Genomic DNA, 13,028 nt, shown 5'->3' on the forward strand with positions numbered 1-13,028 from the left:
GATATCCCGTGTACGATAACATTTAATCTTAGTATAATGCGCATGCGTGGAAAGTGTAGACATGGATTTTAAAAACAACAGTTTTTGGCTCTAAAAATGGGTTTATAAGTGCTTACTAGTGTTTCTTCATGAGGAATACCCGACATGAGGCAGTGATCTAACATTATAACTCAATGCCGACTAATAGCGAAAATTCAAAAACAAGACAATCCAAAAAGGCCAGAAAAGGAAAACGGAAAGCCAACACCCCATTATCGGGTGAAGATAGCCATTGTTACGAAACCGGTTTGGCAACTCAGCAAACTTCAAGCACGGGTAAATCAAGCACGAGTCAAGCGGTCAACACACCAGCAACGTATGTAAACATTCCCTTGAGTGATTAAGTTTTCAAAACAGTCAGGAATACGTTTCGTCAATAATGAACCCTAATAACATCTCACCAGTCGCTATGAATTTTAGTCAACCGAACTTTGGACAACCGCATTTTTTTATGTCCACACCCCAAACTCCTGCCGGCCAACAGAACATTACACCAAATTGGGCATTGAGCATAATGGAAGACGTAAAAGCTATCAAAACTTCATCACTCCAAATCGAAAAAACATTAAGCACTGTGAATTTAAAGATCACCGAAATGGAAAACAAACTCGGAAATTTATACCAAAGGGTGACAACTATTGAAAACTCTTGCAGCTTCATAAGCAATGAATTTGACGCACAAAAAGTCCAGTTCACACAAACACAGACACAATTAAAAACATAAGAATCTTAATGTGCGACTATAAAAAAACATATTGAAGAATATGATTCCAAAGAGAAGGTGATAATCGAGAAGTTAGTTGACCTTGAAAGTCGCTCAATGAGGGAAAATCTAATGTTCTACGGAATCGACAAGACAAATGACCAAGCAAATAAAAACTGCGAAACATTAGTTAAAACTCTAATTCAAGACGTCCTGAAAATTGATACACAAACCATTTTATTCGATAGGGTACACAGAATTGGCCCCAAAGGAAATAGAAGAACGAGACCTATCGTCGCCAAGTTCCATAGCTACAACGACAGAGAGACAGTGCGTCGAAAATCGTTTGACACAGTAATCAAAGCGGAAATGGAGTCGGCGTCCAATGGCCCCAACAAATCAGAGAGGCTAGAAAAGCTCTGCATCCCCTCGCCAAGGAAGCGGAATCCAGAAGGGGAAAAAGCACGGATGGCAGGCGACAAGCTCTACATCAATAATGAATTACGTCATAAGTACGTCGACGGAAACGTCATCAACATTAGCTAAATGGGACATCATGAGAAGGACATCAGCTTCCTGTCGTGGAACGTTAACGGACTTGCTCGCAAAAAAAGCATCCAGATTTCCTAAGTGTAATAACATCATATGACATTATATTTTTATCAGAGACTAGGCTATCCTCTTTCATGTGTGTCAATCTGGACATCAATTGGTTTAGAAGCGAACATATCCTAGGAAATAAAAGTGCAAACACCACAAAAGGGCGATACAGTGGAGGTATTTCATTATATTATAAACATGACTTACAAAACAAAATTAGAATAAAAGATAAAAATAAATTAGGTATATTTTTGATAAAATGTTGTAAAACTATGTTTAACTTTGATCAAGATGTGTATTTATGTCATGCATACATCCCTCCAAAAACCTCAAATCTCAATAGCAGCGATACTGATTTTTTTGAAATCATAGAATCCGATATAGAACGATATAAAATCCACGGAAAGATATTAATTACGGGCGATTTAAATAGCAGATCCTCGAGTGAGAACGATGTTTTAGATTTGATCGATATATCGATGATGACGTGACATTACAATACAATGTTTACATCCCGCCGCGATTAATTAAAGATCACGTGCTTGATGCGCACGGTAAACGCCTCATCGACTTTTGTCAATCAAGTTCACTTATAATCGGTTAACGGTCGACTGCATAGTGACCGCGACATCGGAGAATTAACATTTCATTCCTATAGTAGGAGTAGCGTTGTAGATTACCTTTTATTAAGTATCCGAGATTTTGACTGCGTTTTGTATTTTGATATATTAGATCAAAACGAATTTTTGGACCATTCGGGGCTAATATTTTACTTACAGTCTAAACACAAAATGCCCACGTGTACACAACCAAACGACGATGATTATCAAATCCCATGGGATGTCTTAAAAGCCGAACAATTCAAATCGTATTTGATCGAAACCCAAGCACGTTCTTTTAATGTTCCAAAACTTTTTTATCTTCATATGATAAACCAACCAAAGGTTGACACAGTTTGGTGTAAACTGCGCGTATTACCCGTTTCAGCGTCCTTTCACTTAAACCGCTTTTATTACACGCCCAAATTAACACAGCTATGTGCCATTAAAAACACATGCCGCGCTAAAGGCTTGTGGATGGTGTAATGATTACTTCAAATCATAATAATTTTGAACCTTAAGCCATAGAATTGTAACACGCACGACAACTAGTCAAAATAATTATACTCATACGGGATCTTTTAAAAGTTCTGCGAGCTTTGTTTAAGGTAAATAATTTTAAACTAACACCCAACTCAACTGAGCACCTTTGTACAGTTTTCACCCCTTGACCAATAGGCGCAGGCACAACATCTTCTATTTAGAAGGGGTGCTGTATCGGAAGTAGAAGAGATCAGTATCCCGTGTAATGTACTTACGCTAAAAACGCAAACAGAGCTTTTATCGCATAAGTACGTCACTTAACATAATATCAAGTGGAATTTCTTTTAGCATGCTAAAAGGTAGTTTTTAGTTTACACAGATTTTTTTTTCAAATTATTTTATTTTATTCAATGAATGGTAAATGCGTGTTAATGTATTGGTCCGGAAAGTGTTATTTCCGGCCGGCAAGTTTTGTCATGTTGTCGGAACAAATGCCTGACACTTGTTCAGCTTAACGTCATGTTATTGTATTTTGTAGCAAATGAGACCTTCTACATTATCATTCTTTCCTAATATAACATCAATTCATATTGATTCAGCCACCAACACATATATATTTGAATGTATGATCTATTTCTGATAAAACTTTAGTTGTTTATTTGGAAATAGAAAATTCTGTAACAAAGATGTTGATTTTTTTTTTCCAAATTTACGCATTTTATATTTGGTTTGGACAACACTACAGTTTTGGTTAGACATAAGCAAACAAATGCTACTTATTTTAAGTAAAGGCTCAAAATCATTGTAAATAATCATTCAGCTAGCTGGAAGTAACGTAGTTCTATACCTTAACTTTATAAGTACGATAAAACACAACTAAGTCAATTCACAATGTTAATTTCATTTAATTAAAGTTCTTTAATTTAGAATCCAAAGTGATAACAATTAATAATTTCAAAAGACTTATAATATAACATAGAAAAACCTATCCTACTTTCTAAAACGAGTCCAGTATCATATCTTGGGGTTATTATTATATAGGCCGAGCTTCATGTACTGGACATCTGGCATCATATGGAAACGTGTATCCGTTAATTCATTAATAAGGTATAATTAGAAGGTACACTTCCTTTACTATTTGGTCTGTTGGTCTTTTGTGTTCAATTATTTCTTAATTGTGATTCTCGGTATATAGACACCGCTCCCAAGCTTATATTCGTCCGTATGTTACGTACGAATACAACTCGCGACGGTTTTTATCGTGAAGCTCCATCATGGCCTTCATATCTGAATGCCAATCGAAACAACAACCCGTCATTGGTGTATTATCTTTCGACTGAAACTACTTCCATGCACAACGATGCCAGATTTATCTTTTTATGCTCGATATTGCTTAAAGACGGAATTTGCCAATTGAGTTTCTGTTGTTTATTCTTTTCCAATGCTTATAATATTTAGTAACGAAACACTTGCTCAAAAAATACATAACAACCCGGTATTTGACAGTTTACGTACGTGTAACCAGTATTTTTTTTTTACAGTTATTCGCTACTTTACTGCCCTGGAGAATTGTACAATGACAGACGTACTTATTAACATCGTGATGTCATAAACCTCATGTCCCACTAAAGTTTTTGCCTTCGGCCATAAATTTAATGATAGGTTTGACCTTTGCAACATAGGTATTCGTAAAAATGCGCAAATATGACAAGGCAGACATTTATATAAATGCATTCATAATATCAGAACCGTTATCGGCAAATCTCAAAAGTAGGTCCTGTTCTCTAAATGAACTAATCCCATAAATCTAATGCAATAGCATATTCCACCATGCATAAATGGTAGGCTCTAATAAACCTTTATGTACCCTATAGAGTTTATTCTCTAACAGAAATTAAATGCGCATATATCAGTATATTTTAACTGCACAGTATCCGTGACAAAACAAATTAAATTCGTTCTTAAAATTACTCAAGACCTTCAATATTACCGATACCCTACATACATTTGCAATAAACACAATGATGATGATGATGTATATACATATTTACATTATTTGTTTGTGTGTGTCTGCCCTATCTCTATTCGCAATTAACATTACCATACTCATTTATGTGCAGGTCCCTAGTTCATATCGTACATAAATGACGTTAAATTCGGATACTTTTTAATTTATATTCCTACCTTCTAATTTCCTATATTATAATATAAAAATATAAAAAAATTCTTCAAAAATCCTTATTTATGTAAACGCCTCTAATATCTGTATTCTTATCATGTCAAAATTGATGTAATATTCTTCAAATAATCTTATTTCCTGATACGTTCTAATTCAATGAAAATTTACAAAAATACAAACAATTTAAAATGTATTTATTTTATCTAGAAAAAATGCGTCAATACATAATTCTATATACTAATAATACGAAAATATCATAAAAAAGAGTAAATGCTCTAAATGATTTGTTCGCATATAAATTCATTATTTCTATAACTCATAAAATAATGTAAATCTCAAATACTTTTTCATTAATTTATTTTATTCTCAATTAACCTGAATTTTAGAAAATTTACCGATCAATGAAAAAATGTATTGATTTTGATACTTGCAACATTTCTTCGTATATACTTTATTATTATCATTCTTTTAACATTTAACTACGTACAATTCTTCAAAATAATTCTTAAAAATTTCGTTGTCATGATGCCTTTTCTTTTTAGTCCCCTACCGGTTTCACCGGAGGGAACTTATGATTTTCGCTCTGTCTGTCAGTCTGTCTGTCTGTCACACTTTTCTGGATCCTTCGATAAATTTAAAAGTTCTTAATATTTTTTCATGAAACTTAAAACATGGATAGATGGCAATATGGACATTATGCACGTCATATCATTTTGTTCTTACGTCAAAAATTCTGGTTGCTATAGCAACAAATGAAAAAAAATCTGACAAGGGTGGAATTTCTGACAATGGTGGAGCCGGTAGGGGACATATATTGCTTGGCAATAGTCTTGTTATTTCTTACTTTATAATTTTTTAAATTTGTTCCCAGTTTGCCCCAATTTTTTTAAACAACTGACCTGAATCCATGTCGCGTTGTAATTGTTCTATTGGCTCGTGATTCCGTAAAGTGTTTTTTTTTCTTCTCGGTTCGTTCCATGGTCGACGGCATCCATTTAATTCTGTGTGACATAGTTTGTTGATGGAGAACACAATAAGATAAACGTAGACAAAGTAAAATTCAGAGTTCTTTACGTTTTATTTCTGTTTATTAACACAACACAACGTTTTCAAATGTTTGTCATTTTCAAGATAAAACGCGAAGACCCGTAACGGGCCCCGCCCGCGACAGCAAGCAATTATGCGCCTTCTATGTTCGGCTGCGCTCGTAAGACTGCCTTATTAATATAGATATAACACGAAAGCTTTGATTGTTACGTGTGCAATTCTGATTGGCAGTGTAAAATCACGCGTGTGCAACGTAAATATGACGTATGCAACGGACACATAACGAATGCATACGGAATTAACCGATGTTTTGCGATCTTTATGATAAGTTAATATACAATGATTTATCAAGTATTATACAAACCCTAAATGTCCGAAACTTATTGACGTTTCATCCGAGGCAATTAAATGTTGATCTAGTGGCTGCCTTTTGAATGCATGCGTTGATACAAATTCCGATTATTATATTTATTCAATAATGCCCCAAATTCTTCTGTTACGTTACGTGGATATAGAATATACGACGATTAATAAAAATTGTTGCATGGTCATTTTCTATTTATTTTCACTATATTTCATCACCAGTATTAAACTAATCAATGCTGAAATTTTTCATGGCAGATTAACACATTTGCTTTGTATGCCATGTATTGACCTTTTGCCTTTACTTCCGTTCTCGTTTCGGAGGGGTTGCGCGCGCAGACGACATAATTTCCGCTTAAACGATATAACAAAATCTATTAATTATCGACCTGCAAATTCGACGATTTTCACTATTTCAAAGAAACGAAAACGTACAACTGATACATATTAAGATCCAGTAAGTAATACGCAACAATCCTCTTATAATTTAAACATGAACATGTAAGTGTATTTGATGTATTCGGCAAAAAAAATGAACATCTAATATATTTGTTTTTCTGACTGCCTGATTTATCCGATCCGAAATTTGTGTATTTTTAGTTTTATTGTGTAGTAATGAGTGTAATTCGAAATAATATTAATTGAAACAAGTGAATAAGTAGAGTTTATTCTAGCTTATGACCATGCTACGAGTTTTAATAAAGTCTAATGTAAAACAAAATGTGCTTATATTTGATTTAAACTACTGCCCCACCCACCCACTTAACACACACTAGAATTAAATCGCTTCTAGAGTTAGTTATGGCTCTTTATATTTATTTGAATTCATTGTCTGTACATACTTTTTTAATGAGACCTGTATGATTCTTTGAATTGGAAAGGCATTGTGGTACTTTGGGTGTCCCTCTTTTTGGTATGCCTTACTCGGGGGGGGGGGGGATTAAAATCATACTCAAACGCCTAGTACATAGTATATCAGTATGTAAAATAATTGAAACTATTTGTTAAGTCAAACAGAAAATTCATCCTCGTGAATGCTACAGCAGTCAACATTTATATGACCTGGATGTGAATTAAATGTAATCAATTATCATTTCAGGTTACCCTGAACATTAAGACAGTTGATGCCGGTGATCAAGACCCATTTCTGCAGACACTGCAAGACACAACAAGTTTTAAAGATGGATGGACCAAGGACATACGCAAAATTCCACATATCACACTGGACCAAATTTAGCGGTATCTCTATGCGGCTCATGACATCGCTGAAGAAGATCCATAAGGCTGCTTTGAGGAATATTCGGAAAACAGCTTACGTGCTTACAAAGCCCTGCGTGCCTACGACTTGTGGGAATCGGGCCATATCAGTGGCTATATGTTCAACCCGTTAACCGACATCGAACATTATACTGCATTGAACTGCCTTGCAAATATATCTGGTGACACTAGTGGAACTCAGTACAGTGTGACAGTAGTTATCAGTGACAATGGTGAGCCAATAGGGGCATCATGTAATTGTGTTGCTGAAAAATGTGAAGCATTGACTGATAAATTATGTCGTTGGATTGTCCGAAAAGCCCCTAAGGTTGGTCCGAAACCGATATGCGAGGTCTCTGTGAAGAAGAACATTCCGGGAAAGCCAACAAAAAGAAAACAAAATCAGTGCTACTACTTATGAACCTTTGCCAGAACAACTACAACCAGTGAACTTTGATAGTTTAATTGTACTGCATCTCACCTTAAGTTTGAACTGTACAAACCTTCCTTGGGTTAAAGCTGTTGCTCCTGCCATTGTGCAAAAGTTTAAGCCAAATGATCAGTCATTAAGTGCCGCATGTGGTCCTTCCAAACTCCCAGATATTGCTGATTACATGGACGATCATATTGTGCCAGGAAGAGAACTCTCTGTGACAACAAGTGAAGAACAACTTACGTTTAAGCAAAAAGCGAAATGTTCTGCAAGTGAAGCATTAGTTAAGTACAGTGAAGAAGAGAAAAGGGTAATTGAGAAGCTTACAAGGAAGCAAAAGGATTCTGTCCACTGGTTGAAGTACAGCCAGGGTATTATTACCTCACCCAACTTCAATGGTGTGGCTAACCATTCTAGAGTTATCGCCAGGAAAGGGATAAACCAAGCCACAGTGTCTTTAGTTGCAGCCTTGTTGGGTGGCTCTTTAATCAAGGGCAACAAGGCAACACGATATGGACAAAGGCAAGAACAAAAAGCCGTGGCAGAATACTTGGCATTGATGAAGTCCAGTCACAAAAGATGCTCTGTAGATGAGTGTGGATTGGTCATTTCAAAGGAGTTCGACTATCTTGAAACTTCCTGAGACAGAATATTTTCATGTTTATGCCATGGAAAAAGGCTCGTTGAGGTCAAGTGTCCATACACATTAGTTAACTCGTCATTGACTATCAATTCATTGGACTTTCTAAATGAAGACGAAAATGGAAATATGACCCTGTAGGAACATGGTAATACTTATTATGATCAGATCCAAGGGAAGATGGGGATTACTGGAATCTACAAGTGTGACCTAGTCGTGTTTGATGGTTGCAAAGTTGAAGAGATAGATGTTGGCTTTAACTCAGACTATTGGCTGAAACTGGCTGCAGATGTAAACAACTCCTACTTAAAGTTTGTCTACAAACAATTGATATCAGGTGGAGAAAACCCAAATTCTGCCTCAACAAGCCGCAAAGAGGTCCAGTTAGCAGTTAGTGCTCAGAACATTATCCATGTGGAAAATGTGGAATTTTGTTAGCTGAGAATGTGATTGACAACTCTGAGGCAAGCATAAACTGTGAGTGTGGTTGCAAATGCCGGCAGTGGTTTCACTGGAGATGTGTGAACTTTACGCCGGACCACCACCACCATGGTTCTGCCCCAAGTGTGTCCGAAACTGTGACATTGTTTTGTAGTCGAGATAATTTATCAAACATTGAACTTAAAGGACTACAGAACATATGTTGGTTCCATCAATTTGATGCAAGCATATTTTTATTTTCTCATTTTTGACTCCATCAAAAAATTAGCCTTGCATCATTTTGACACATTTGTTTTCCATAATCCACTTAACAAAAGGACAAAAAAAAATGATTTTGTATGTTACAAATAATTCTTTTGAAAAAAATGTTCACCACGATTGTGATAAATAAGCTATCACAAAATAGTAAACCTTCATAAATGGACAAATTTGAAGTTACTCTAGTATTTTGACACAAAGCGTTTTCATTTTGACCCCTAATATTTTGAAGCATTGGGTCATTTTGACTCCTGGTTTTCAAACTCTAGCGAAATCTATGTCTTATAAATGTTAACAAACACCGTCATGTTTGTATGTGCATGAAATTATATATATATATATATATATATATATATATACACTAAAACAAAAAGCTTTTTTCCTAATCATGTGGTACAATGTGTTTATGCTGTAATTTATCGTTTTGTTTAAATTTTGATTGAAATAAAAACGAAATAAATTTTATAATCTTATATTGATATACAATCGATTAATTAAAGTTGACAACGAATAATTTGATGGTAATTTCACACTTAATCCTATTTACTTCACATGGCGTTCAATATTTTGATCATGTTTATCAAAATTGTGCAACATGTACTTAAGAGTAGAGATCTTCAAATCTAATGTGTTTGAAAGAAATAAAAAAAGATAACCAAGGCCAACATGTCGAGCCCCCCTAACTGTGAATAGTAAATTATAATTAAACCTTTTCTTCACCTTTGAACTACAAGTGAGACTTTGACCTTGGAATCACCATAAAATTATTGAAACTCTTTACATTATTGTTTGCATGGAAGATAAACCAGAAGATAATAGATAAAGGTACTTTTATTTTTAAACAAACCGGCATATATATTGTATAACTAAGACATGTACCATATTTGGAATAACAGTCAGCAAATGCATATGAGAATAATAATAATCAGCATAAAGCATATTACACATGTACAATATAGTTGTTCATCCATGCAATTAAATCAAAATACATCAGGAATACCCTGTTGACAAAGTACTACAGTAAAATGTTACATTAATTAATGCCCAGTGCACGTGTAGCTTTGGTTTTCTAACTCAATATGAGCTGCTTTTATCGAAAAACTTTCACTTATCACAGATATCATAAATGTATATTTTGTCTGGGAACACTTCACAGTATTGTTTTGATAAAATAAAAAACAACTTTGATCATAAGCACATACTTTCATATTCAAAGTCAAAATATTACAATAAACTTAAGGCGAATATACATCAATTCAAATTCTGAAAGGCATGTAGTAATACTGGATAATTAGTGTCCCCTACCGGTGAAACCGGAGGGGACTTTTGGTTTGCGCTCCGTCTGTCAGTCTGTCTGTCACCCTTTTCTGGATCCTGCGATGACTTAAAAAGTTCTTCATATTTTTTCATGAAAATTGAAACATGGATAGATGGCAATATGGAGATTATGCACGTCATTTTGTTTTGTTCCTACGTCAAGAATTCTGGTTGCTTTGGCAACAAATATATATTTATTTTTTTATCTGACAATGGTGGAGTTTCACCGGTAGGGGACAATATTGCTTGACAATCTCTTGCTTAGACTAGTGTAAATAAAATGGTTAACATCGAGGACAACAAAAAATCTTCACTATCATTCGTGAACAAAAGTAAAGCAAACTTAGTCTGAACTTTTGATATTGGCCATCGATTGGTTCTTCTTTCTATAATTTTTATTAAAAGTAGTACTTTTATAAATGAGAGATATAAAATATAACAATTTTAAATGTATCAATGTTTAACAGTTCTATACATTGAAATCACAGCAGTATCACAATGGCATCATTCCAATAGTCGATTAGTAGATCCAGGTATGTAGTTAGGTTAGCCAGTCTTATTTTATCTGTTATTTCAATCATACAAGGAATTCATCAACAAATTGGTTTGCACCTGACATAAAAGACAACTAAAGGGTACAACTGTCAAGGTAAATGCGCTTACCTGATACTGCAAGACTTGTGGTAAACATCTATTCAAGGAAGTTATATTAACCTCAATAACAATTATAAAAAAAATAGGAAGGTTTTAATGTGATTACGACAATGCTTGACATGAAAGAGATCTAAACACGCAACCCTACCAATTCATTGTGCCGTAATAGAATCCTACATCAAACATCTTTTGACATAACCTGCTTCTAGAGGTATCGATATGACAGCGTTTGTACAATTCTATATGAAGCATCAAGAAGTTCATGCACATTTCCTCAAATGACATTTGTTTGTGATACTAAAATGGTCAAATGATATGCTTGAAAAATTTCAGAACAAGGCTTTAATGTTTTGTCAACCTTGGGTTCCAAACCAAATAAATCCTGAAAACAACTTTTTGTATTTTGTCGTTTTTCTAGTTATAACAATTATTCAAAACTATCTCCAATAGTATTTTCTTGTAAGTAAATAAATTTCAATTTTAAAACGTATGGGTATGTGAACAAGTCTCTGTAAACTTTCGACTTAAAATGTACTTATGTTTTGAAAAAGTATTACTTTGTTAGTCTTCAAGACGCCTCTTTATTTAGAGAAAACATTACGATCCCTCGGCATGGCTATTTTTAACTTCATCGCAAAAGTGTACAAAACCACACAATCCCATATGAAGTGAGTATAATGCTTATTACCAAATTTTTATCTGAACCAAGTCTAAAACCATGGTCCATGCCAAATAAATGGATTATCAGTTTCATAAAACATTATTTTTTACTTTCCTGCATAGGGAAATAATCTAAATGTTGTTGTGTTTTGAAACCTTTTTGTTAATTTGTGGGGAATTATTTTGAAATGTGGAAAACTTTTCTATAAATTAAAAAAAATGTTTAAGCAGTATCTACAGTCGGTATTGATCTGCGACGTGCACAGTTATTGTAAACACCTCTGTGTGGAGGGCGTGTAAACAGGTGCCTAAGCAATGATTGGGTGATATGATAACCCAGAACAATTTTATTGACAGCTGGCATTTCAGTTGTCAAGGGTGGCAGGCGCTATGAACCTGATAATCTATAAGCGGGCAAGTGGAGTTATGCTCACTGAAGCTGCACAAATCTCCATCAAACTCTATTAAGCTATGAAAATCAGATTATAGAGACAATTAAAGTGCGTGAAAAAATGGGGCCCATGGTCGACTCAAGATATATTATCCATTGCAAAAATATCACCATATACAGTATCTGCAGTGTAGTTATGTCTGGCAATAGGGATGTTAAAAACTTGCCAGTCCCTAGACTTAAACTGGCAATAGGGTAAATGCATGGACAAGTGAATTCAATATGCTTTTAATATGCCATGGTTGATATAAGAAATGAAACATTGCATAATGAATATTAATACTAGAAAACAAGAGGTCCACCTTAAACCCAAAGGAACCATATACTATGAGGTGTTGTTAAGAATAATAAAAGTACTTTATAAAACATTTATATTTAATTTCTTGGAACATTTTTTATTTTGGAGCTATGATATCATTAGAACAAATGTTTTGACCAAGTTTCAGGAATATTTTACAAATAAAAGTGACTTTTATATTGTTAACAAACATTGTTTTTATATGACCTAATGACCTAGTCATGTGACTCAGTTTTAAACTCTGCAGCCAAAATTTCATTGGGCAAATGTCCCGACCAAGTTTCAAAAAGTTTAGACAATAAATGTAGGTTTTACTATAGCCATAAAAGGAAAACTGCCCCGGCCAATGGCGACAATGCTTTTAAACAGACAAAAACCGTTTTTGGAACTTGCCTGAGATATCATTTAAACAAATAATCTGACAAAGTTTTTCATGAATATTTGAACATAAATGTGGCTTCTAGAGTGTTTAGGACATATCACTTTCTGAAATGGTCAGAAGTGGGTGGGGTAATGTTAAAGAATATTTCCTTATATAAGCATTCTACAACTGGAGTCCAAAAATAGAAAGAAAAAAATGTTTTCAATATTTCTGTAGCTTTCATT

This window comes from Dreissena polymorpha, chromosome 13 (genome assembly GCF_020536995.1).
Source record: "Dreissena polymorpha isolate Duluth1 chromosome 13, UMN_Dpol_1.0, whole genome shotgun sequence".
NCBI lineage: Eukaryota > Metazoa > Mollusca > Bivalvia > Myida > Dreissenidae > Dreissena > Dreissena polymorpha.